This window comes from Aegilops tauschii, chromosome 3 (genome assembly GCF_002575655.3).
Source record: "Aegilops tauschii subsp. strangulata cultivar AL8/78 chromosome 3, Aet v6.0, whole genome shotgun sequence".
Lineage (NCBI taxonomy): Eukaryota > Viridiplantae > Streptophyta > Magnoliopsida > Poales > Poaceae > Aegilops > Aegilops tauschii.
The window spans coordinates 91680940-91708441 of NC_053037.3; the positions used below are offsets into that span (position 1 = coordinate 91680940).

Below are 27502 nucleotides of genomic sequence, written 5' to 3' on the forward strand. Positions count from 1 at the left end.
GGCCTGATCCCGCAACTGGGGGAAGGGAACAATGTTCTGCGTAGACGTGGTCGACATCGGCGAGGGAGAAAATCCACAGTCGGTGCATCCCAATCGGGGGTCACCGCGGTATGGGCCGATGCCGCGTCCCAACCGCCCTTCTAGCTACAGCCCGACGTCCCAGGTAGTCCATCTTCCTTTTGGAGCCGGCTTGCTCCACTACCGCAGCTCCCCATGTAGCTCCATCTCCATGTCGATCTTTCTCTACTTCTACCGGCTTCTACTTGTGATGAGTTTATGTCTCATGAACTAGTGCCAGTACTATTATTCTAAGCACACTTCTTCAATATCTTTGCCATCAGGGATGCTCAGCTCGATTTTAGTGGAACTGCACAAAAGCATCGTATGATCCGAGGGTGCCAGCCGTCTTTCCTTCGACAGGTTCTACCTGGCCAGGAAATTAAATCTTGTTTAGGGTTTAGGGTTTAAGTCGTAGTGACCCCATTAGTAGTTTTTCTTTCATACACGCTCTCACAACTTTTGTCTTTAGTTGTGAAGTAAAAATTGGCTATGATCTGTGAATCATTCAGATGCATCAGCATGCGTGTAGTTTTCCTTTGTATTTGATGGAATGTTGTAACGTGGCAACCTTGGAGCAGGAATGAAAATGGAGTGGAAAGTTTCCGTTTTTCTGGAGAAAAAATGGAAACGGAGAGAAACCAAAGTTTCGTTTCATTGGATCGGGCCATCGAGCAAAACCAACGTTTAAATCACGTCTGTCGCGTTCATGTCTCACCCTCCTCCACGGCTCGACCCCACACGGTCGCTCGACATGCCACTCACCGCAAGCCGAGTATACGATAACTTTCCCGCCTGCTTGTCGATGGATCGCGCCATGGAGTACTAGTACTACTGGAAGAGATTGACGAGTTGTGGAGGACAGCTAGCTGTAGCACGGACTCCCAAGAACTTTTTACATGCATGTTGTGGCCGGCTATTGTGACCTTTGAATGTGGAGCAGTCGCATGCACCCAGGAAGCGGCGCGGGCGATACTCTCTCGGCCGGCGCGCCGCTTCAATACCGGCGCCAGTGAGAGGTCGCGTCCACTCTGGCCGGGCATGAATGCGGCACTGACCATTTCGGGCGGGAAGCACGCGCGGGTGATGAAGGGGGTTCGCGTTGGTCAGAAGCGGCCGTGGCGGCGGTCCGGACGCCCGCAAACAAGAGATGTTGTACGTTAATATTGCCGCGTATATAATTAACAACGTAAATAATGTGCCAGTTGGACAAATATGATTGGAGATGGAGATGGAAATGGTATTTTACATAAACACGGATATGCATGTCTATGTCTATGTGTGTGTGCGCGGCGACTCTCGCGACCTGAAAGTGGGGGCGTGTTTTTGATCGAGTTTTCTTTCTTGGTACGTTAAAAAATTGTCCGCCAGTTTTTGTTTCTTTTTTACGGGAACGCGCGTATTCTATTTAAAACCACTGCTATGGAGAGATTGTTTTACTCCATTATAGCCTCTTGTTTGATAGATTTTCTCGCATCTCGCTCTCTCACCCTCTCCATATCAAAACAAGATGACAGTGTCCACACTATCTCTCTCCTCACCGGTGGTCACAGATCCGGCCGAATCCCGTCCGCTGCGGGAGGTGAGGAGGTGGAGCGTTGACGTTGTCGCCGTCGGCGATGGAGGAAGCCGATGCGCACCGTCCTCTCGGAGCAGGCGCTGGTGCGGACGAAGGTCCTCCGCGCCCTTGTTCGCTGCAATCATGTGGGTAGATCCCGCCCGCCCGCCTAAGCGACATCTCGCCCACCTGAGGTATAACTTCTTGTACTGGTCCAGCTCCCCAGGTCGCTGTATGTGGGTTTTCTTCTATGTGACTACTCCCCAGCTCCCCATTTATAGTAGCTAGGGTTCATCGGCTGGTCCAACATCACCTACTATTATAAAGGAAATGCCACTCGAAAATTTGTCCTGATTTATGCCTCGATGGAGGTATACATTTTGTTTCGACAAAAAGTAGATGGTGGTTGTGCGGTCATTGTCCATATGCTCCTATTGCTGCTGCTAATCTAATAGTATCACTGGTTAAATGAAGAAATGCTTTTTTTTCTCGGGTATCCTGGTTTAGTTCCCATCAAGATAATCATGATGCTTTTGTTTGTTGGTGTACTTTTCATAATTCTTATTGACAATTGAGATGTCGTTGTTAATCTTGTAAAACAAAGTAACAACACTATATCCCTTTTTTATATTTTTGGAAACAGCGATGCGTATCTCCATACCCGGGCATGTCTTCCTCAATTTTAGTGCAACTGCACAAAATTGGATGGCCATTGTTGTTCCGCCTCACTGTCCTCTGCCACGTGGTTCTTCCTTCCTCGAGCTTGACTACTGAGAAGAAACAGACCACGGTGAGGATTTGTCGAACTTCATTGGTGCCTCACCCAAACTTGATGCCAAATGGATGATGCATCACCACGATGACCTATCGATGCTCATGGTTGCGCCTCATGGTTGCGTCGGCTGGTGAAGCTGATCGATTTTCAATAAAAACAAGCTGTCTTCCATCAGTGCTCTTTGCTTGTTACCCACAAAAATGATATCCTTCGTCAGTTCACCTTGGTTGCTTTTGAGACGCAGTCGTCTTTCACGTTGGTGCAATTTTATCATACAATTGGCTATGAACCAAATGTTTCCTCGAAGAAGGATCGACGTTGGTACTAAGAGCATAAGTTTTGTATTGATTTCTAAGCCTTCTCACAACTTTGTCTCCAGCTCCCATGTAATTTTATTTGTCCAGCTATTAACTTTGATTAAAAAAATGGTGTGGAATAAAAACCAGATGGACGTAGTAGCCCTCCATTTTTATTTACTCCGCATATTAGATTTGACTGAAGTCAAACATTGTAAAGTTTGACCAAGTTTAGGCCGAACACCACAAACCATAATTATTAGATAGGGCAAATTGTACATACTCTCAAACCTTTCCGATAATTGAAATTAAAATTCTTTATTTGTACACACTCTCACACGTTTCTGATAATTTGGCGCATGTGTGGTTGTTCACTTAAGGGAGGGTAGTGTACCGCACGTGAAGGACAGGAAGTGCGACCAGGACGCGTGGATCGTTAGTTCATCGGAAGTACTCCCTCCATTCCGAAATATTTGTCTTTCAAGTGGTTTGCAATGGACTACCACATACGGATGTATATAGACATTTTTACAGTGTAGATTCACTCATTTTGCTCCGTATGTAGTCATTTGTTGAAATCTCTAGAAAGAAAAATATTTAGGAACAGAGGGAGTAGTAGTTTTCTTCACTGGTACGTTAAATAAAGAGTTTCGTTTCGTACTTACCCAATTTAAAACGATTGTTGTGGAGAGAATAAGAAAACCACTCCACTATATATGTAAGTGCATCTAGTGCCCCTTAGTGATTTTGGTGTATTGAAGACTTATAGGTTAAGGGACTAATGTGTTTATGAGTGTACATAGGTCTATAAGTCTATGAGGAGTTTGATATTTACAGAGAAAGTCGACCCCTAAAAATGAAGTTCTTCGACTAAAGACTTTGGATTTCTGAAGACTTTCTGAAGACTTTGAAAGTGAAGAAATTGGTGTGACCTTGAAGACTTGGTATTCATTTGAGGAACATGAAGCGTGTAGACTTTTGTTTTCGTAGTTTCATTTTCCCTTTCTTGAGTCATAGGAAACACCGTACTGTTAAAGGGGGTCGAGGAAATACTAAGGAAAAATTTCCATGTGATGCTCAACTCAAAATCCTACACCTACCAATCCCTTCGAGTGAAGCCATTGGAAATCTCATACAGTTCAGTCATATTCTTCAGTGACAGAGACGGAGTTCTTCTGGTCTCTGAGGAATTTTTTCTGACTGAGGAGTTAGGAATTCGCCAGTGCGGATTGCCTACACAGTGGGGAACATGATAGCCCTGAGGAATTTGATACTCAAATTTCCGACCGTTGCTGTGCTATGCGCCAGCTGTCCCAAAATATCTACCCACCTAACGGTCATATCATTGAAGGGCATTTATGTCTTATCATGGCGGGCTGCTCCCTAGGCTATAAATAGCCGCCCCCTACAACCACTAGCTGGTTGGCTGCTCCAAGAGAAACTGACACTTGTCATTTGAGAGCATCCCATCCTCCGAGGACTTTGAGCAAAAATCATCAAGTGAGGAAAACCCAAACCCAACCACCTACAAACCCAAAGTGATTGAGCATCACTGAAGAGATTGATCCTGCGTGGATCTGACGCTTGTTACCATTGAAGACTGTGCTTCTTCCAGACGGTTAGGCGTCATGGTCTAGAGCATCCAAGAGGAAATTGTGGATCGCCGAGTGACCGAGTTTGTGAAGGTTCGGAAGTCACCTGAAGACTTACCACGAGTGATTGGACAAGGTCTGTGTGACCTTAGTTCAAGGAGAATACGGTGAGGACTGTGTGTCCTCAGGTTTAAATACCTAGCCGCTCCAACCAGACGTACAACTGAGACAGCAGTTGGAACTGGTCTACCAAATCATTGTCTTCACCAAGCCTACTGGTTCTATTTCCTCAACTCTTTCATTTCCTCATAACTGTGTTGTGCACTTGTTCATATCTGTGTTTGAAGACTTTGACTGAAGATGTTCTCAATTTCCTCAGTTCAATTTCTTCAGTCTGTTTGTCTTCATCCTGTGCTATCCTGTGTTTACGCTTTCTGTACTCTATGCTTGTCTTCATTTCATCATGATGACCATGCTTGTGTTCTGCTATGCATACTTTTGAGTACTTATTCCACTGCAAGTAGTTCTTCACTAAGGAATTTCCTCACTGGAAAATTCCTCAATGAAGAATTCATAAAAATCGCCTATTCACCCCTCTCTAGTCGATATAACGCACTTTCAATTGGTATCAGAGCAAGGTACTCCCTTGTTCTGTGTGATTTTGGTTTAACCGCCTGGAGTTTTAGTTATGTCGACCGCAGGTATGATCAAGGTCTCTGCTGGGTGTCCTACCTTCGATGGGACGGACTACCCCTACTGGAAGAATAAAATGCGAATGCATCTTGAGGCAATTGATAACGATCTCTGGTATGTTGTGGAAAATGGTGTTCCCTCTGTCTCACCCTCACTGAACGCTACCGATGTGAAGAGATTCAAGCAACTCGATTCTCAAGCGAAGAATATCATATGTGGCCATCTGAGCAAAGGACAGTATGGATGAGTGAGTGCTTTGGAAACTGCTAAGCTTATCTGGGATAGGCTGTCCAAAGTAAATGAAGGAGTCTCAACTCAGCGTGACTCTCGAGTTGATGTTCTTCGCAATCTCTTCAACCGCTTCAAAAGACTCGACAATGAAAATGTTCAACAAACATTCGATCGCCTCACTGACATCTCAAATGAGCTTCAAGCGCTTGGTGCCACTGACATCACCGACCATGAGGTGGTGAAGAAATTGTTGAGATCGCTTGATTCCTCATTTGATACTCCGGCATTGATGATACAAGAACGTGTTGATTACAAGTCACTTGATCCCGCTGATATCCTCGAGAGGCTAAATACTCATGAGTTCCAGCTTGCTGAAAAGAGAGATCTCTATGGTTCGAGCTATGGCAGATCACGTGCACTGAAGGCCAAGGCAGTTTCTGAGTCTGAAGATGAAGACTCTGACAGCAGCCTTGGTGATCCTGAAGAACTGAGCCATGACCTAGCACTGCTCGTGAAGAAATTCCAGAAGTTCTCAAGATGTGGTCGCTTTGGAAGACCCTCAAGGAGCAATGATTCCTCATCCAGTGACTACAAGAAGAGGCTCTGTCACAAATGCAAGAAACCCGGACACTACATTCAAGATTTTCCTCAGTGGGAAAAGGAATCAAAGAAGATGAAATACAAGGATTACAGTTCTGATGATGCGAAGAAAAAGAGGAAATCCTCAAAATCTTCATCATCAAAATCCTCAAAGTCTTCATCTCACAAGAAGAGCAGCTCCAAGAAGGCTCGGGCATTCATTGGCAAGGAAATGGACTCTGAGGCTGAATCTGAAGGAAATGAGGAAGAGGAGGCATCTGAGGATTTCGAATCCGGTGTGGCGAGCCTAGCCCTCTCTACTGCATTCGTCAGCAAGTCTATCTTCAACACTGAAGAAAATGACCTCACCAACAAGGCTGATGAAGGCAATGATGACTACGCTCCCACCTATTGCTTCATGGCAAAGGGTGCCAAGGTACTCAAATATACCTCCTCTGAATCAAGTGAGAATGAATCTGATGAAAACCTTAAGCCCAGCTATTCTAAACTTGCTAAAACTGCTGTGAAACAACAAAGGGCTTTTGAAAAGGTTCAAAACATGCTAGACAAAAGTGATGATATGTTGGGTGAAGAAATGGATCGCACTAAAACCTTGACTGAAAATCTTCAGTGACTTCAGACTAGGTTTGACAACCTTCAAGGTCATCATAACACTCTCTTGTCTGATCATGAGAAGCTTTCTTATGAATTTCTTCAAAGAAAGCAAGATCTTGAAAAGCTAAGAGTGAGTTATGAAGATCTTGAGAAGGAGCGCGATTCATTACTTGCTCAACAAATTAGCGCTGCTCAGGAAGAATTTGTTCCTCCATGTTTGAAATGCATTGAACGTGAATCTGCTAATTCTTCACCTGAATGTTCAAATGCTTCTAATGCTACAAATTCTTCAACTGTCTTTGCTATCACTAATTCCTCATCTGAGGACATTGCTAGTATCACTGACGATGCAGGGCTGAAGGAATTGTACATGACAGGCATGTACAAAAGCCTCAAAGGGCATCATACTCTTTGTGATGTGCTTAAAAAGCAGATCCTCAACAGGAACCCTAGGAAAGAGGGTATTGCCTTTGAGAGGAAACTCAATGCTGATGGTACATATTGGAAGTCTAAGCAGTACCCCAAAACCTCATGGGTTGCTGCAAAGGGACCTCCATTTGATCCATCTAATTTATCTGGCTTTACATGTGAATCTTCTCATTCTTCTGATGAGTCATTTGACTCCAACTATAAACTGTTTAAAAATTAGAATGGTGAAGTATTTGCTCGATATGTTGGCACTAACTACAGGAACGGTTCTCCTATGAAGAAAATCTGGGTTCCCAAAAGGTGCCTTGAAAGTCTTCAGGTGAATGTCCTCATGACACCACCTGTGAAGAATAGGAACCCCAGATCAAATTCTTCATATGGACCAAATTCTTCATATGGATCCAAGTCCTCATACGGACCAAATTCCTCACATGGATCAAATTCCTCAAAAGGATCAAATTCCTAAAAAGGATCAAAGTCCTCATATGAACATCATCGTGCTAACAACTCTGTTTCGCAGGGAAGAGCACTACAAAAAAAAGACACATCCGTGACATTTTGGGCCGAACGAAATTTTTTTCTGTCATACATATGACACTTCTATGACGATAATTGTGACAAAACCCGGTATCATCATAGATGTGGTGGGCTCCTACTTCTATGACAAAAAATCATGACAGAAAATGGGCTTTTCGTCCTGGGCGGGCCGGAGACGCAGCTGCATGACATTCTTTGGGCCGTCTATGACGAAAAAAACCGTGGTAGAAGCGAGGGCGACGAAAATTTCGGGGAGTTCCCGATTACGGTGGGAGGTCGGGGGCCGAGCGATGCGCGTTTCTCTCATACACGTACGCGCGTGTGTGCGAGGCGTTGGCTCTAACTGAACCCGAGCGAGGCGTTGGGCTCTAACTGAACCCGAGCGATTACACTATAGGCTACGCGTTACTGAACCCGAGCGATCGATCGATGGCTGTTAACTGAACCCGATCGAGCGATTCCTTCGCTACTGCTGCCAACTGAAGCCGATCGATGCTGCCTCTGGGATGAACAGTGAGTGTTGCGGCGGGGGGGGGGGGGGGGGGGGGGGTTGGATGAACAGTGAGCGGTGGCGTTGCCTCTGGATGAACAGGACCCCGTGGTGTGGTGGAGGGCTGGATGAACAGTAGACGGTGGAGGGGTGCCCTTGGAGGGGTGGTTGAACAGGACCCCGTGGTGTGGAGGGCTGGATGAACAGTAGACGGTGGAGGAGTGCCCGTGGAGGGGTGGTTGAACAGTAGCCGGTGGAGTAGCGCGCGGTGGAGGCTGGATGAACAGGAGCCCGTGGAGGCTGGAGGAGGTCGACGGTAGCCCGTGGAGGCTGGAGGAGGTCGACGGTGGAGATGAACAGTATCCCGTGGAGTCCCGTTTTGCGGTACGCCACACCCCTCCCGATGAACAGGACCCCCGTTTCGACCGTAGGAGGTCCGTTTCGTCCGTTTTGCAGTACGCCACACCCCTCCCGATCAACAGGACCCCTGTTTCGACCGTAGGAGGTCCGTTTCGTCCGTTTTGCGGTACGCCACACCCCTCCCGATCAACATGACCCCCGTTTCGACCGGAGGAGGTCCGTTTCGTCCGTTTTCCGCTACGCCACACCCCTCCCGATCAAAAGGACCCCCGTTTCGACCGTAGGAGGTCCGTTTCCTCCGTTTTGCGGTACGCCACACTCCTCCCGATCAACAGGACCCCCGTTTCGGCCGTAGGAGGTCCGTTTCCTCCGTTTTGCGGTACGCCACACCCCTCCCGATGAACACGAGGCATTCCGTTGCCTCCCCATGAACACGACGCATTCCGTTGCCTCCCCATGAACATGACGACGACGCTGTTTCCCCGTTCTGACCCAGCCATGTACACGAGCCCTGGCCGTACGTATGCGCTAGTAGGCGTTCGAGACCCCGCCCGTATGTACACATACGTGGCCGTATTTTCTTTGTTGCACCCTAGCCGCTGTACGTACGTGTACATGCTACGTGCGCGCCTCTACTATGACACGTACGCACTTCTACTACGACACGTGCGCGCCTCTACATCCACCAGTATATATGTACGTACACGTTCGCGACCAGAATGACAACGCTACGTACGCTTTGACCAGGTGGGTCCCGACTGTCAGGCACATCCTTGCCTGTGAAGATGTAGCTGGTGGGTCCCAGAAGTCTGGGGGGCGAATCATTTTTTTTTGCCCGGACGCACTTCCTTGCATGCGAAGATGTAGCTGGTGGGTCCAAGCAGTCAGGGGCAAACGTTTTTTTTTCGCGAAGTACGGTGGCCCGTCCGGTGGGTCCCCGCTGTCAGGTGGAGGAATAATTATTTTGCACGTAATAAGGAGGCACTTCCTTGCTGCGGCCGTGGACCCAGCTGTCAGCCTCTCCACGTACAGTCCATGTCCGATGGAAGCCGTTCCTTGACCATGTTGACCACGCCACGCCGAGAGCACCAGGGCGGTGGACGACGGCGAGGCCTAGGAAGGGGACGACGTGGAGCCGGGGAAGACGCGGCAGTGAATGCCCACGCGTAGAGGAGTATGAGGGTTCACTGGTTCGCTGCGGTGTGAGGCTGCCGTCGCCGCAGAATAACAGGGGGTGTGGGTGAGTAGAGGGATGGCCTGGCTAGCGGTGGGAGTAGTAGGGGGCGGTGAGGCCTCTGCCACATTGCAGCCGGCCACGGGAGGCAGGAGCACGAGGCACGACCGGCGCTGGTTTGGGCGGCTGGAGCAAGAAGACCAGAGGTTGAAGAAGCACTACGGTAGTTGGATGGACATCGTACGGTCACTGGAGCTAGAATCGTGCATATCGACTAAGTTGACAAAGCCCTCCATCCCCGTCAACTTAGTAGGCCCACAAGTCAGCCTGCCACTATACTGGGTCCCAGCTAACAGGGGGAGTATTCATTTTTTTGTGCGTAATAAGGAGGCACTTCCTTGCGTGCGAAGATATAGCTGGTGGGTCCGAGCTGTCAGCGGCGGTAACGTTTTTTTTCACAAAATACAGAGGCCCTTTCGGTGGGTCCCTGATGTCAGGTGGAGGAATCATTATTTTTCACGTAATAAGGAGGCATTTCCTTGCGTGCGGCCGTGGACCCAGCTGTCGGCCTCTCCACGTACAGTCCACTTCAGATGCATGTCGGTCGTTGACCACGTTGACCAGGCCGCGCCGAGAGCACCAGGGCGGTGGACGACGGCGAGGCCTAGAAAGGGAACGACACGGAGGCAAAGGAAGACTCGGCAGTTGTTTCCCACGCAGAGGGGAGTACGACTATACGAGGGTTTACTGGTTCGTCTGCCGTCGCCGGAGAATAACAGCAGGTGTGGGTGAGTAGAGGGATGGCTAGGCCAGCGATGGGAGTACGGTGGGGCGGTGAGGCCTGCGCGGCAGCAGAGCCGGCCGCGGGGAGGAGGGAGTAGGTAGTCCCGCCGGCGCTTGTTTGAGCGGCTGGAGCAGGCAGAGCAGAGATTGAAGAAGCACGACGGCCGTTGGATGGCCATCCAACAGTCACTGCTTGTGCGTCAACTTTTTTTAGGAAAGCCTCAAATCTGTGGAAAACAGCATACAACCCATCTGCCATTATTTCTAATAATTTACAGCCCATTTGCTAATTATTAAGGTTTTTTTTGGAGCCCATATTCTTTTTGTTAGCATTACAACCCATATTGTGGCCACGGTTAAAAAATTATACGAAATTTTGCATATTTCGGTGCGGTCCGAACTGTTTTTGATCCCGAAATTTTGACTCACATTCAAACTGATTTTAAAAATAAATGTATATCAATATAAAATCCAACAAAATCTCCACGCATAAAAATTAATGTAATTTAAAATCTCAAAATGAAAAAAAGATATTTGAAACTAATTGCCGGTTTGATGTGTTTTAAAAATGTACAGCCCATTTCTCATTACTGATGGGCCATTTTCTCTGCCAGCCGAATGAAAGGTCTCCTCGTCTTGAAAGATTTGCAGCCCAACAGGCCTGACAAAGCGACTTACTTTGCAAATCACAAAAAAACTGGGTTGTTGCCGTGGACCCAGCTGTCAGCCTCTCCACGTACAGTACTCTTCCGATGGAAGTCGTTCCTTGACCACGTTGACCACGCCGCGCGGAGAGCACCACGGCAGTGGACGACGGCGAGGCCTAGGAAGGGGACGACGCGGAGCCGGGGAAGACGCGGCAGTGGAAGCCCGCACGGAGAGGAGTACGAGGGTTCACTGGTTCGGCTGCGGTGTGAGGCTGCCGTCGCCGCAGGGCCTGGCCAGCGGTGGGAATAGTAGGGGCGGTGAGGCCTCCGCGGCAGCACAACCGGCCATGGGAGGCAGGAGCATGCGGCATGACCGACGCTGCTTTGGGCGGCTGGAGCAAGAAGACCAGAGGTTGAAGATGCACTACAGCCGTTGGATGGACATCGTATGGTCACTGGAGCTAGAATCGTTCATATTGACTAAGTTGACAAAGCCCTTCGTCCCCGTCAACTTAGTAGGCCCACAAGTCAGCCTCCCACCCAGGTGGGTCCCAGCTAGCCGGGGGAGTATTCTTTTTTTGTGCGTAATAAGGAGGCACTTCCAATGGGTCCGAGCTGACAGCGGGGGGAACGTTTTTTTCGTGAAATACGGTGGCCCGTTAGGAGGGTCCCAGCAGTCAGGGGGCAAACGTTCTTTTCGCAAAATACGGTGGCCCGTCCAGTGGGTCCCTGCTGTCAGTTGGAGGAATCATTATTTTCCGCGTAATAAGGACGCACTTACTTGCTGCGGCCGTGGACCCAGCTGAGACTCTCCACGTACAGTATACTTGTAACACCCACGATGCGGCTATATCTCCCACGTGTGGAGGCATGACTTAGAGGCATAACCGCATTGTGGTTTTGTCGCAAGAAGGGTCATCTTCACACAATCCCATGTAATGAACAAGAATGGGATAAAGAGTGTTGGCTTACAATCGCCACTTCACACAATACATAAATAAATTCATACATCATCCAAAATATACACATAGACCGACTACGGTCAAATCCAAATGAAAAGAAGATAACCCCAAATGCTAGATCCCCGATCGTCCCAACTGGGCTCCACTACTGATCATAAGGAAACGAAACATAGTAACGACCAAGGTCCTCGTCAAACTCCCACTTGAGCTCGGTTGCGTCACCTGCACTGGTATCAACGGCACCTGCAACTTTTTCGGAAGTATCTGTGAGTCACGAGGACTCAGCAATCTCACACCCGCGAGATCAAGACTATTTAAGTTTATGGGTAGGAGAAGGTAGTGAGGTGGAGCTGCAGCAAGCACTAAGCATATATGGTGGCTAACATACGCAAATAATAGCGAGAAGAGGAGCAACGGAAACGGTCGTCAACTAGTAATGATCAAGAAGTGATCCTGAACTCCTACTTACGTCAAACATAACCCAAAAGCCGTGTTCTCTTCCCGGACTCCGCCGAAAAGAGACCATCACGGCTACACACGCGGTTGATGCATTTTAATTAAGTCGAGTGTCAAGTTCTCTAGAACCGGATATTAACAAATTCCCATCTGCCACATAACCGCGGGCAAGGCTCTCGAAAGTTTATACCCTGCAGGGGTGTCCCAACTTAGCCCATTATAAGCTCTCACGGTCAACGAAGGATATTCCTTCTCCCGGGAAGACCCGATTAGTCTCGGAATCCCGGTTTACAAGACATTTCGAAAATGGTAAAACAAGACCAGCAAAGCCGCCCGATGTGCCGACAAATCCCGATAGGAGCTGCACATATCTCATTGTCAGGGCACACCGGATGAGCAAGACATCGGGTTGGCATAGAACCGGGTTGCCCAGGGGGCGCCGGACATCGCTCGGTTTGGACCAGCACTCGAAGGAGCACTGGCCCGGGGGTTTAAATAAAGATGACCCTTGAGTCTGTAGAACCCAAGGGAAAAAGGCTTAGGTGGCAAATGTTAAAACCAAGGTTGGGCCTAGCTGGAGGAGTTTTATTCAAAGCGAACTGTCAAGGGGGTCCCATAAATCACCCAACCGCGTAAGGAACGCAAAATCAATGAACATAACACCGGTATGACGGAAACTAGGGCGGCAAGAGTGGAACAAAACACCAGGCATAAGGCCGAGCCTTCCACCTTTACCAAGTATATAGATGCATTAATTAAATAAGAGATATTGTGATATCCCAACATATCCATGTTCTAACATGGAACAATCTTCATCTTCACCTGCAACTAGCAACGCTATACGAGGGGCTGAGCAAAGCGGTAACATAGCCAAGCAACGGTTTGCTAGGAAGGCTGAAAAGGTTAGAGGCTGACATGGCAATAAGGGAGGCATGATATAACAAGTGGTAGGTAGCGCAACATAGCGATAGAGCGAACAACTAGCAAGCAAAGATAGAAGTGATTTCGAGGGTATGGTCATCTTGCCTGAAATCCCGCTAGGAAGAAGAACGAGTCCATGAAGAAGACAAACGGATGTAGTCGAAGGAATCCTCACAACTCCGGAACGAAACCGAAGCTAACGAGAGAAGCAAACCGGAAAGAAGCAAACAACATGGTAAACAACCATCACATGAACATGGCATGATGCGCAACCAAGTATGATGCATGTCCGGTTTAATGAGGCATGGCATGGCAAAGTGCACAAACAATACTACAAATTAAGTGGAGCTCAATATGCAATGAGTTGCATATAGACGAAACACCACATTCGAGTTATTTAGTTCGCTCTCGTTAAGGTACACAACAATATTAAATGTTTTTAAACATGGCAAGAGGTGAATCATATGAAAACTTCCTATCTAGGCAAGTTTAAATGAGGCCGGAACAACAAACAACAATTCCGGAAAATCCCCATTTGCATATTTTGAATTTGCTACTGTTCTGCCCTAAACACAATTTTAATGTTGTTAAACAGCAAAATAAAGTGCACCATGTTAAACTAGGCATTTTTCTACCCCATTTACATATAAAGTTTATTTAAATCCAAGCGACGGTTATTTAGTTATGAAATAAATCATTTTAACATGGCATTTATACAAATTTAAACAAACAGCAAGTTTAAACATTTTTAACATGGATGAAAGTAGCATATTATGAAACTAGATGAAAAACTAAGCATTTTACATGTATAAAGTTTTACATATGATGCACGGTTTTGAGTCACTAAATGCATGATCTAGAGGGACTAAATTGTAAAACAGTTGTCCTGGACAAATGGAAAAACCGTTGAGCAGAGAAAAAAACAATACTGGGCCAGAAGGAGAAGGTTAGTGCAGACCACCGGCGGATTAGGCCCAAGCGCGTGTGAGTCAATGTTGATAAGAAGAACCAGAGGAAAAACCTGAGGCGCCTGGGACTCGATCCCAAGACCTCTTGGACAGAGCAAGGATTTCTGACCAGACGGGCTACTACTGAGCTCGTAGAGAAGCCTAGTGGCAATTGTAAATGAACTATACATGCGAGAACGGATCTAGGAAAAGAAAGAAGGTTCGGTTATGACTGAAGTTGCTCACAGCGAGGAAACAACAAGGCCGGTGGCCATGGCGAGGCAGGGGCGTAGCTCGAGGTTGGGACTTGAGCGGCTAGTGCTGCTAGCGCGGTGGGGAGGTGGAGGAGGCCGGCGAGGAGGCGTGGAGGAAGGTGGCGGCTCATCTGCTGGGTTCGCCGGCGAGATGGAGCAGCGGCTGCTGCTGTTGCCTGAAGAAAGAAAAGAGAGAGAGATATTCAGAGAAGCAGTACAGAAAGGGGAAGAAGAGAGAAGGCGAGGGTGACGGGCGCGCGACCTGCGGGGCTCCGGTGGCGCGGCCGGGCATGTGCGAGGAGGAGGCACGGGGTTGCGGATCCGAACGGCGGGGGTCCTACGGGTCCTTGCTCCGGCTTGCAGAAGAACGAGCGGCGCCATGTCCCTGTGCAGAGAACGAGAGAGAGAGACCATGAGAGAGCAGAGAGATGGAGAGGGAAATGAAGAGAGAGGTCGGGCACGCGACCTGGGGCGACTGGATGCTCAACCACAAGGGGTCTCCGATGGCGCTACTGCTGCTCTGGGGCGGCAGTCATGGCGGGGCATGCTCCTATTCTCCCTGAAGAAAGAGAGCGAGACCGCGGGGTGAGGGAGAGAGAAGAACCAGGGGAAGAAGGAAAAGAGAAGGAGAGGCAGGGTGCGGCGCGGGGACGGCCTGCAGGTGGCCGAAGGCTGGCCGGGGTGGCCTGGTAGATGATCGTCGGTGGAGGGAGCTCCGGTGGGGTGATGTGGTCGTGGACGAGGAGCCTGCGGCCTCGGACGCCGGCGGGAAAGAAGCAGAGGGCTCGGGGCTGCAGCTGCTAGCTCCTGTAGGCGCGGACGACGACGGTTGCGGGCGGCCGGGCGCGTCCAAGTCCAAGGGAGGAGGAGGCACGAGGCGCTAGTGCTGCTCGGGGTCGAGCCTTTGCTCTCCCGAGCAAGGAGGCGGCGGGATCGAGGGGAAGCTTTGGGGCTGGTTCTGGTTGGTGGGATTGGATCGGGGGGAATGAGGAGATCCCGAGGAAGAAAGGGAGGTGGGTGGCGGCGGCTCGGGAATAGGTGGATGGATGGGACAGGATCCCTAGTTTCTAGGGTTAGAGTAGACTGATTATATAGTGAGTGGTTTAGTTTAGGGGCTACCTCGTCCCTCCGATCGCAATCGGACGATCGAGAATAAATAGGTAGGGAGTCCAAATAACAAAATGGAGATATTTAATAGATGTTAGGGGATGATCCGGACCCAATGGTCATGACTGAGCGATTCGGGTTCGGGACAGCTTCGGACGCGCACACAAGGGGGTTTGTGCACTGTACAGAGAGACTCCAGTTTAGGCAAGAGGGCAAACGAATAACAAGGTTGGTCTCAGAATGGTCAACGAAAGCAGGGGGGGACACGGCAACTACGAGTGGATGCAAGTTTTAGAAACAAAGACGGCAACGAGGTGCCGATGCAATGCGAATGATGCCATGATGAACGCAACAAGCAAATAAAACACACAACAACAACGAAATAACTGGAAGGCTTCTAAAGCGTCGGTCTCGGGGCGTTACCACACTCCACCACTACAAGAGGATCTCGTCCTGAGATCTAGGATGGCACCGGAGAGAAACGGAAGAGGAAGAGGTAAAAAAAAGTTTCTTCTTTGACAAATGAGTGAAACCAAAGAACCTTGAGAGGTCGCAAAGCTTGAAGATATGACAGGACGGAGGTGAACAAAATTTAAACACTCCGTTCAGCAAGAGGAACGAGGTCCATTACATGAACCTTGTAGGTTGAAAAACATGGAAATAAGAGCTTCACGAACGAAAAGAATATGGCCACACCGATAGAAAAGAGAAACAAGGAACACCATGTGAACTTTCGAGTTTGCAAAGCTATGAATGACGAGAACAATGGACGAGAAGTACATGCAAGCACACCGGTTGAAACGAGATGTACAAGGAACGATAAGGATCAATTACGATAACGCTCCGGTCGGAAATGAAAAGAATAGAATTTGAACTTGGCAAAATGAAAGCATTTGGATGAGACTCCGGTTAAAAGAGGAATCATAGACACAACACTCCGGTTAAATGGATAAGTAAGAAAAGAACACGATCCCCACAACTAGAGATGATGATAGAAGAGAGCAACATCACAATGCCTCCGGAAGAAATGAAAGAATGGAATGGAATGAACAGAGGGAAACAAGATCTTGAGAGAGCACGCTTACAACAAATGCTAGAACGGAGTTGTTGGATTATCAACAACGAAAGGGTAAGCTTGATGTGGGCTTATGGAAGACATGTCAAAATTATGAGGTGACAACCTGCCATTCACCGAAAAAAAGATTTGATTGAGAGCTAGAAAAGATAGAAAGCTTCTTCCACCGAGGTGATAAGAAACTTGGATCATAGGTAATCATCACAAAGAGCAGCATTCCCAATGGAAGGCTTTAGGTGAAATATATAACCCAAGATAACTCCAATGAAGGAATGATGGGTTTAAATATTTCATTCTTAACAACTTGTGAACCTTGAAACACGAAGGAAAATTGTCAAAAATGGCATAACACCATCTCAGAAGATAAGATAGAGAGAATTGCACTTCGGAATGCAAGATGAAGAATGCTTGAACTCCTCAAAACAAGACATGTGTTGAACACCATTTTATTTTAGAGTATAGCTTCGCGGATCATAACTTCGAGAGAATTCTTGAAGAACAATTGAAGAATGAAAAGAATCTTTGATGAACCACCATGTAGAGCCTCCATGAAGAACTCCGGTAATGATAAGATGATAAAAAGAAAGATAAGTTGACAACACAAGGTGAAGCCTTGCAATGATTTAGATGGATCTTCGGGATGATATAATCGATAAAACTTGGAACTCCGGAAAGAAAAGATGAACAACTTGGAACCGAGAATTTCATATCATGAACGAACTCCGGAAGAAGGAATTAATCACTTGGAGGAAACAAGAATAAGAATTACATTACGCGTATCCTTCACCAATTTAGATTGATGACAACCAACGGATTTGGCAAACTACTTATTCTCGTAGAAAGGATTAAGATAGATATAGCGCAAACTTGAGAAGGACTTCAACGAACCACCGGTAGGATTGGAAAGAACGAATGAATCTATATGATAACGAAGGAAGAGAACTCTTGAACGAACCACCGTGAGAATTGAAAATGAACGAAGAAAAGATAAGGAAACACCGGGAAGAATTAGAAAATGAACGAAGATACTTGAGAGAATTTAGATACAAGTGAACGCAGAGATCAAGAGCTGACTAGATGATACTTGAACGATTCACCGGTAAGATTTGGAGAACGAGAGCTGAAAGCTTGAATGAATATTCTGAGATGATGAGCTCCGGAGAATCAAACTGAAAAGACTCCTGAAATGCTCCGGATGGGTGAAAAGAATTCTCACAATGGAAAACAATTATGAGAGGATGGCATCAAGCTAGAACCATGAATCTTGAAGAGAATGGAGCAAGATTTAAGAGAAACTCTTCTTCGGTCTTCAAATGTTGAGAATGTCGATGAGAAACACCACCATGAATTGTTGAGGCACTCCGGAATGACAATTAGAAAGATTGAACCAACAATGAAAAGAATTTGAAAGATCTTGGAGAAAGACATTTGACTGATGATAATTCATTCTTACGTCAAACTTTGCAATCAATTTGAGAATAACTCCGGAAAGAATTAGAAGAGTTAGGTAAAATCCTGGGAAAAGACCTGTGGGTTAGGGCCCACTCAAGAGAAACACCATTGAACAATTTCAAAGAGAGATTGCGCCGGTTGAATTAAATGGCTTGAATGAGATAACAACCTCAAAATAGCTTGAACGGATCTTGAATGAAAACACGAATCTCCTAAGATATCTTCAACACTCCGGAACAAAATAATAGCGAGCGGTGAAAGATTAAGAGATACACCGTCATATGAAAGCACTTGAAACGGGGAAGGGGATAAGATCAACACCTGCAACTTTAATTGAATCCACCGAAAAAGAATACGAGAATGAAGAACGGTACACTTGAAGCTTCGTTAGTATCTTCCCGAGAATCACCGGATAAGAACATTGACGGAAAAAAAAATGGAGAGACTTCCCATCTATAAGATGGATACTTGATTAAGAAATCTGAGTCCTTGAAGAAAAAGGGTGGGAGGGCGGGGAAAACAAAGACAACTTGGGGACGGATGAAACGAACAACGTTGGGAAACTGAGAAGTGATCTTGCAAATGTTGAAATGATTGGATCCACTTGAAGAGAAGCACGCCGGTTGGAAAAGAGTCGACATGACAACCTCAGTGATCAAGAAGGATTAGCACTCCCATAGAAATATGAGAACACTGTTCAGAAAAGGTATGGAATCCACATTTGACTTCAAAGAAACTCGAATACCACAACTCAAAACAAAACAAAGGATTGGCTTGCAGAATAAGCCAGAACAAACATATGATAGAGATTTCGTCCGAAGTTTTCGTGGTGGGTCCCACACGGGCTCGATCGTACAACACCATCATGTACAAGGCAGTGCACATGACATACGAAGTGTCCCCGAGTCGGCATGGCCAAGGACTCTTTAAAACACTACGAGACCACTGTAAAACCAACCGTGGAAAGGCGGACCACCAGACGTCGAACCCCAATCTCATATCATGCATCTGTCGGAAAGATATCCTAGGAGCTACATGAATTCCCACTTATAAACTCCCGAAACTTTCTAGTTATGCAATCAGGTGTTGGGGATACAGGGGACGCAATATATCTCACCCAAACTAACAATCCCTAGATCCAGCTGTATCCATCCGTCAACACATAACCAAGAAACCTTCGGAAATCATTTACCTCAACCTTCGAAAAGCATCCGTTATATGAGTTCTCGCAATACTCCCGAACTCCCGCCCCAGTACTGGGTGGCGTCAAGGTGATCTCACCAACAACTGCATAAAAGAGATTTTCGATGTCGGCGAAACTCAGGTATTCCAGAACTGCAACGATAAAATTGTGACGACAACACCTCGGAGCTCAACTCCCCGGGACACTGCCACAACCCCTAAATGTCAGGAGGCACCAAGAACAATGTTCTCGTCACAAAACCATCGGAACGATTCCAAGATACCCGCGTGATCCTAAATTTTTTTGTGAAATTTGAGGAGAGGAGAGTCAAAACTTCTACGTCAGGGGGCCTCACCAGAGCGACGAAGGTACTGAGGAGTAAAAAGAATCCTACTCTCCGATATATATAATCCTAAGACTCAAAACATTTTTTCTAGACACAACAACGCCAGCGATTCGATCAAGCAGGGGGCTCCTAAGTCGGGGCTGGCTCTGATTACCAACTTCTAACACCCACGATGCGGCTATATCTCCCACGTGTCGAGGCACGACTTAGAGGCATAACCGCATTGTGGTTTTGTCGCAAGAAGGGTCATCTTCACACAATCCCATGTAATGAACAAGAATGGGATAAAGAGTGTTGGCTTCCAATCGCCACTTCACACAATACATAAATAAATTCATACATCATCCAAAATACACACATAGACCGACTACGGTCAATCCAAATGAAAAGAAGATAACCCCAAATGCTAGATCCCCGGTCGTCCCAACTGGGCTCCACTACTGATCATCAGGAAACAAAACATCGTAACGACCAAGGTCCTCGTCGAACTCCCACTTGAGCTCGGTTGCGTCACCTGCACTGGTATCAACGGCATCTGCAACTGTTTTGGAAGTATTTGTGAGTCACGAGGACTCAGCAATCTCACACCCGCGAGATCAAGACTATTTAAGCTTATGGGTAGGAGAAGGTAGTGAGGTGGAGCTGCAGCAAGCACTAAGCATATATTGTGGCTAACAAATGCAAGTAAGAGCGAGAAGAGGAGCAACGGAAACGGTCGTCAACTAGTAATGATCAAGAAGTGATCTTGAACTCCTACTTACGTCAAACATAACCCAAAAGCCGTGTTCTCTTCCCGGACTCCGCCGAAAAGAGACCATCACGGCTACACACGCGGTTGATGCGTTTTAATTAAGTCGAGTGTCAAGTTCTCTACCACCGGATATTAACAAATTCCCATCTGCCACATAACCGCGGGCACAGCTCTCGAAAGTTTATACCCTGCAGGGGTTTCCCAACTTAGCCCATTATAAGCTCTCACGGTCAACGAAGGATATTCCTTCTCCCATGAAGACCCGATCAGTCTCGGAATCCCGGTTTACAAGACATTTCAACAATGGTAAAACAAGACCAGCAAAGCCGCCCGATGTGCCGACAAATCCCGATAGGAACTGCACATATCTCGTTCTCAGGGCACACCTGATGAGCAAGACGTCGAGTTGGCATAGACCCTGGTTGCCCAGGGGGCGCCCGACATCGCCCGGTTTGGACCAGCACTCGAAGGAGCACTGGCCCAGGGGTTTAAATAAAGATGACCCTTGAGTCTGCAGAACCCAAGGGAAAAAGGCTTAGGAGGCAAATGTTAAAACCAAGGTTGGGCCTTGCTGGAGGAGTTTTATTCAAAGCGAACTGTCAAGGGGGTCCCATAAATCACCCAACCGCGTAAGGAACGCAAAATCACGGAACATAACACCGGTATGATGGAAACTAGGGCGGCAAGAGTGGAACAAAACACCAGGCATAAGGCCGAGCCTTCCACCCTTTACCAAGTATATAGATGCATTAATTAAGTAAGAGATATTGTGATATCCCAACATATCCGTGTTCCAACATGGAACAATCTTCATCTTCACCTGCAACTAGCAACGCTATGAGAGGGGTTGAGCAAAGCGGTAACCTAGCCAAGCAACGGTTTGCTAGGAAGGCTGAAAAGGTTAGAGGCTGACATGGCAATAAGGGAGGCATGATATAACAAGTGGTAGGTAGCGCAACATAGCGATAGAGCGAACAACTAGCAAGCAAAGATAGAAGTGATGTCGAGGGTATGGTCATCTTGCCTGAAATCCCGCTAGGAAGAAGAACGAGTCCATGAAGAAGACAAACGGATGTAGTCGAACGAATCCTCACAACTCCGGAACGAAACCAAAGCTAACGAGAGAAGCAAACTGGAAAGAAGCAAACAACATGGTAAACAACCATCACATAAACATGGCATGATGCGCAACCAAGTATGATGCATGTCCGGTTTAATGAGGCATGGCATGGCAAAGTGCACAAACAATACTACAAATTAAGTGGAGCTCAATATGCAATGAGTTGCATATAGACGAAACACCACATTCGAGTTATTTAGTTCGCTCTCGTTAAGGTACACAACAATATTAAATGTTTTTAAACATGGCAAGAGGTGAAGCATATGAAAACTACCTATCTAGGCATGTTTACATGAGGCCGCAACAACAAACAATAATTCCGGAAAATCCCCATTTGCATATTTTGAATTTGCTACTGTTCTGCCCTAAACATAATTTTAATGTTGTTAAACAGAAAAATAAAGTGCACCATGTTAAACTAGGCATTTTTCTACCCCATTTACATATAAAGTTTATTTAAATCCGAGCAACTGTTATTTAGTTATGAAATAAATCATTTTAACATGGCATTTATACAAATTTAAACAAACAGCAAGTTTAAACATTTTTAACATGGATGAAAGTAGAATATTATGAAACTAGATGAAAAACTAAGCATTTTACATGTATAAAGTTTTTACATACGTTGCATGGTTTGTCAGTCATTAAAGGCATGATCTAGAGGGACTAAACTGTAAAATAGTTGTCCTGGACAAATGGAAAAACCGTTGAGCAGAGAAAAAAAACAATACTGGGCCGGAAGGAGAAGGTCAGTGTAGACCACCGGCGGATTAGGCCCAAGCGCGTGTGAGTCAGCGTTGACAAAAAGAACCAGAGGAAAAACCTGAGGCGCCTGGGACTCGATCCCAAGACCTCTTGGACAGAGCAAGGATTTCTGACCAGACGGGCTACTAATGAGCTCGTGGAGAAGCCTAGTGGCAATTGTAAATGAACTATACATGCCAGAACGGATCTAGGAAAATAAAGAAGGTTCGTTTATGACGGAAGTTGCTCACAGCGAGGAAACAACAAGGCCGGTGGCCATGGCGAGGCAGGGGCGCAGCTCGAGGATGGGACTTGAGCGGCTGGTGCTGCTGGCATGGTGGGGAGATGGAGGAGGCCAGCGAGGAGGCGTGGAGGAAGGTGGCGGCTCATCTGCTGGGTTCGCCGGCGAGATGGTGCAGCGGCTGCTGCTGTTGCCTGAAGAAAGAAAAGAGAGAGAGATATTCAGAGAAACAGAACAGAAAGGGGAAGAAGAGAGAAGGCGAGGGCGACGGGCGCGCGACCTGCGGGGCTCCGGTGGCGTGGCCGGGCATGTGCGAGGAGGAGGCACGGGGTTGCGGATCTGAACGGCGGGGGTCCTACGGGTCCTTGCTCCGGCTTGCAGAAGAACGAGCGGCGCCATGTCCCTGTGCAGAGAACGACAGAGAGAGACCATGAGAGAGCAGAGAGATGGAGAGGGAAATGAAGAGAGAGGCAGGGCACGCGACCTGGGGCGACTGGATGCTCACCCACAAGGGGTCTCCGATGGCGCTACTGCTGCTCCGGGGCGGCAGTCATGGCGGGGCATGCTCCTGTTCTCCCTGAAGAAAGAGAGAGAGAGACCGCGGGGTGAGGGAGAGAGAAGAACTAGGGGAATAAGGAAAAGAGAAGGAGAGGCAGGGTACAGCGCGGGGACGGCCTGTAGGTGGCCGAAGGCTGGCCGGGTTGGCCTGGTGGATGCTCGTCGGCGGAGGGAGCTCCGGTGGGGTGATGTGGTCGTGGACGAGGAGGCTGCGGCCTCGGACGCCGGCAGGAAAGAAGCAGAGGGCTCGGGGCTGCAACTGCTAGCTCCTGTAGGCGCGGACGACGACAGCCGCGGGCGGCCGGACGCGTCCAGGACCAAGGGAGGAGGAGGCACGAGGCGCCGGTGCTGCTCGGGGTCGAGCCTTTGCTCTCCCGAGCAAGGAGGCGGCGGGATCGAGGGGAAGCTTCGGGGCTGGTTCTGGTTGGTGGGATTGGATCGGGGGGAATGAGGAGATCCTGAGGAAGAAAGGGAGGTGGGTGGCAGCGGCTCGGGAATAGGTGGATGGATGGGACAGGATCCCTAGTTTCTAGGGTTAGAGTAGACTGATTGTATAGTGAGTGGTTTAGTTTAGGGGCTACCTCGTCCCTCCGATCGCAATCGGACGATCGAGAATAAATAGGTAGGGAGTCCAAATAACAAAACGGAGATATTTAATAGATGTTAGGGGATGATCCGGACCCAATGGTCATGACTGAGCGGTTCGGGTTCGGGACAGCTTCGGACGTGCACACAAGGGGGTTTGTGCACTGTACAAAGAGACTCCAGTTTAGGCAAGAGGGCAAATGAATAACAAGGTTAGTCTCGGAACGGTCAACGAAAGCAAGGGGGGGACACGGCAACTACGAGCGGATGCAAGTTTTAAAAACAACGACGGCAACGAGGTGCCGATGCAATGCGGATGATGCCATGATGAATGCAACAAGCAAATAAAACACACAACAACAACGAAATAACTGGAAGGCTTCTGAAGCGTCGGTCTCGGGGCGTTACAATACTTCCGATGGAAGTCGTTCCTTGACCATGTTGACCTCGCCGTGTTCCATTGCATGCATGCGTCCATGGGCGTGGTGCGTCCCCACTGTCAGCCTCTCACGTACAGTCATCTTACGATGACTCTCGGTTGTTGACCACGTTGACCACACCGTGCGGAGCGCACCCAGACTGGAACGACCCGGAGATGGGGAAGATGGGGCAGTGGAGTCGCAGATGGAGAGGAGTGGGAAACTTCACTGGTTTGGGTGCGCGGTAGCACAGCTGCGGTGCCGCCCACGAGAGACAGGAGCAAGAACAGAGGTTGAAGAAGGAGCACGGCTGTTGGATTAACATCCAACGGTCCAGCTGCTAGAATCATTTGTTGATTAAGTTGACAAAGCCGTGCGTACACGTCCGCTTGGTAGGCCCACAAGTCAGTCACCAAATCTGACGGGTCCCAGCTGTCAACGGGATGAATATTTTTTTTTCGCAAAACAAGGAGGCACTTCCTTCCGTGTGAAGATACAGCCGGTGGGTCCCAGCTGTCAGGTGGAGAAATAATTTTTTACACAAAACAAGGTGGTCCCTCCTGTAGCTGGTTCGAATCCAAACCGAGACTATGACTATATATGGTGCTATGCTACTCTGCAAGTAATGAAACTGACATATCCAACGTTCGCTTCTCCTCTTCTCTACTTACTCTGCCTAGCATCAGAAGCTCTGGCCGCAGCAACCATGTCCGCTGGCTGCTCGTCCACCTGCTCTTCAGCAGGTAACAACCAGATATGCGCCAAGTCGCCACCCATACCATCGTCTGTGGGTCTCATCACACCCCCGCCGGCACGCGCACCACAGCCGATTGCTCATCGCAACCCGCTGCCGTTGGTGTGGTGCCACTGCTGCAAATCACGGAGAGTCATCCGTCACGTCTCAACCACAATCCGCAATCCTGGCCGAGTCTTCTACAAATGCCCGAATCATGGGGTAATAATATGTTTAAGTGTTGTTCTGCTGCTTTCAGTTGCTGATTTTTTAATAGTTTGGTTGATGATCTTCCAATTTGATTCGTGGAGAAAAGGGAAGATTCGTGTGATTTGTATTTCTGGGAAGTTGCTGATGTGGGGGAATGCAACTACGCTGATTATTTGGTTAGCCGAGGAATCCCAATACCAGCAGGTTGGGGTGTTGGACAAGTAACTGAAGGAACGGCAGAAGAGGAAGATGCAGAGCAGAAGGTTAAAGATGCAGTTCCTCTGATCATGGCCAAGCAACAGCTGCTGAACGGCCTTGACAGCAATGAGGAGATGAAAGAGCTTGTGAAGATAATGGGCAAAATCGATGTGCTCTGTAGGATGATTGTCTCTTTATTTGCAGTGTATGTAGCACTCGTGATGTATTCAGTGGCTACGACATGAGCACTTTGCTGAAACTAGTAATGAATGAAACCTGTGTAGCTGGCTGGGCGTAGTGTTGTGAACATCTAATGATTTCTATTAACGGAAATCAGGGGGTATCCCCTTTTGCTCATATAAATAAATAAATAGCAGAGGCCCTATCGGGTCAGCTTTGTTCTCATTCGAAGACTTCGAGCAAATTGCAGTCCAACAGCAAACTATGTCATCAAATTCAAGTTTCACAGCCAAATGTGAGTACAACTAAACAACAATGTCATCATGTTTTAGTTGTCATACAATCACCAAACACAAATCAGCATACATAACAAGTGATGTTCTCACAGCAAAATACTAAACAACATGTTCATCAAGTTTCAGTTGTCATAGCAAACACAATTTCACATAGTAGATAAAAAAACGTCTTCTGACAGGCAAATACGGCAAAAGCAATGTAATCATCATCCACAGCAGCAGCGTCAACATCTTCGCCATGTGTATCAGTCTGAATCGTAATTCCCCACGGTGTCATCTTCTTCTTCGTCCTCAACGTCCTCGAACGTTGGCTTCTTCTTGATCAACTCTTGTATGTCCACAGCACGACAGACAATCTTTTCGCCAGCATCATTGACGTGATGGTTCTCAAAGATATTAGGAACATTTGTGTTATCTTGTACATCAGGAGCAGTGTAAGCATCATCTTGTTGTGCAACTTCCTTAAATGAATTCCTCTGCTCAAACCTTTGCAATACTCTCCAGTCATCGCTACGTGCAAATGTGTCTTCCAAGAAAATATATGTGTTGCTTGATTTGCCAAAATAAAAGGCTCGTTGGTCTGGTACACCGCCTTGACATTGATGGATTTGAAATAATAATCAGCTCTGGGTTTTGCGATCCTGGAAAACAGGTTATACCCACGACAGCACAACAGAACCACACACCGATGATCCTCGAAACTGGAGATATACTGCAACTGAACAATGTCTGTTATGTTAGCATACATTTCAGCTGTCTCTTTGTCATACGTATCCGTGCTCATGATGGCACTATTTTGTGTCTTCCTGCCTTCGTCTCGTGCAAGGGTGTTGTAGCACACATCTCCAACAACGCAAGATTCATCATGTCTTACCCGAGTATCAGGACCCATTGCTAGTGAGTAAAGGGCATCATCAACTGCCTGCCCATCCTCCCGCATCTTCTTAACCTATGGTTGGAAAATAGACAAGCTGATCATCTTATGTACTCAATATATTAAAAAAACTGACAATGCACTTCAAAAGCTTACATGGTTCTTGAACCATTTCGCAAATCCTGCCATAACCAGTTTGTCAATGTTTCTTGGATTTTGCGGCAGTAACTCCTCTTTGTAGATGCTGCACAACATAGTGATCGCGTCAAACATCTAAATATATAAGAATGTGCTGCTAGTTTAGTAGATTACGATGTATAAGCTGCAGTACTACACTTACTTGATATAAGGTAGTATCTCAGGACAGTTATTCAACACATACCAAACCATTTTGTCCAAATCTTTAGGTTGTCCTCTTGTCGACTCTTCCCTATAACTCAAACAGAATAATCGAAAACATTGAGCCCGGGATTGTCTTCACCACCTCTTTGCTAAGCTGATCAGCTGTTTCAATGTATTTTGAGCAGAATGTCAACGCTTCTGTAGCAATGTAGGCCTCTGCAATGGAACCCTCGGGTCTAGCTCTGTTCCTAACATAGCCCTTGAAAGTGCCTAGCCGCCTTTCAATAGGGTACATCTAGCCATACTGTACTGGACCTCTAAGTAGTGCCTCATCAGGTAGATGAACAGCCAAATGCACCATCACATCAAAGAAGGCTGGAGGATATATCTTCTCAAGGTCGCATAGGATAGTTGGTATCTTGTCTCTAAGATGCTCCAAAGCATCTATCCTGATATTCCTACTGCAGAGTTCCCTGAAGAATTGTCCCAACTCTGCAACTGCTCTGTATAAGTCAGGGCGGCCCAATCCTCTAAGGATAACAGGTAAAACCCTTTGAAGTAGGACGTGGCAGTCATGAGTTTTCAACCCTTGTACCTTGTTTCCATCTGCACTGACTCTCCTTTCAGGGTTGGAAGCAAATCCATGTGGGAATCTCACACGTGACAGGACCTTGCATAATTCTTTTCTTTTTACCTTGTCCAAGACGTACACAGCTGGTGCCATATCCCGTG

The 27502-nt window shown here is 47.4% G+C and overlaps 1 long non-coding RNA gene across 2 annotated transcripts; it reads right to left on the reverse strand.

Annotated features, from left to right (window-relative positions):
* Positions 1–11752: 11752 nt before the first annotated feature.
* LOC109763256 (uncharacterized) lies at positions 11753–23451 on the reverse strand. Of its 2 annotated transcripts, none has more exons than XR_002232877.4 (7): positions 23037–23445; positions 22860–22952; positions 22656–22778; positions 22386–22569; positions 21295–21402; positions 13261–13351; positions 11753–12021 (listed from the first exon to the last, which is right to left on the reverse strand). It is a non-coding gene; the product is annotated as an uncharacterized lncRNA (long non-coding RNA). The 2 variants fall into 2 exon arrangements; XR_012204355.1 differs by lacking the exons at positions 11753–12021; positions 13261–13351 and adding exons at positions 13360–14532; positions 14619–20060 and having other exon boundaries at positions 23037–23451.
* Positions 23452–27502: the final 4051 nt, after the last annotated feature.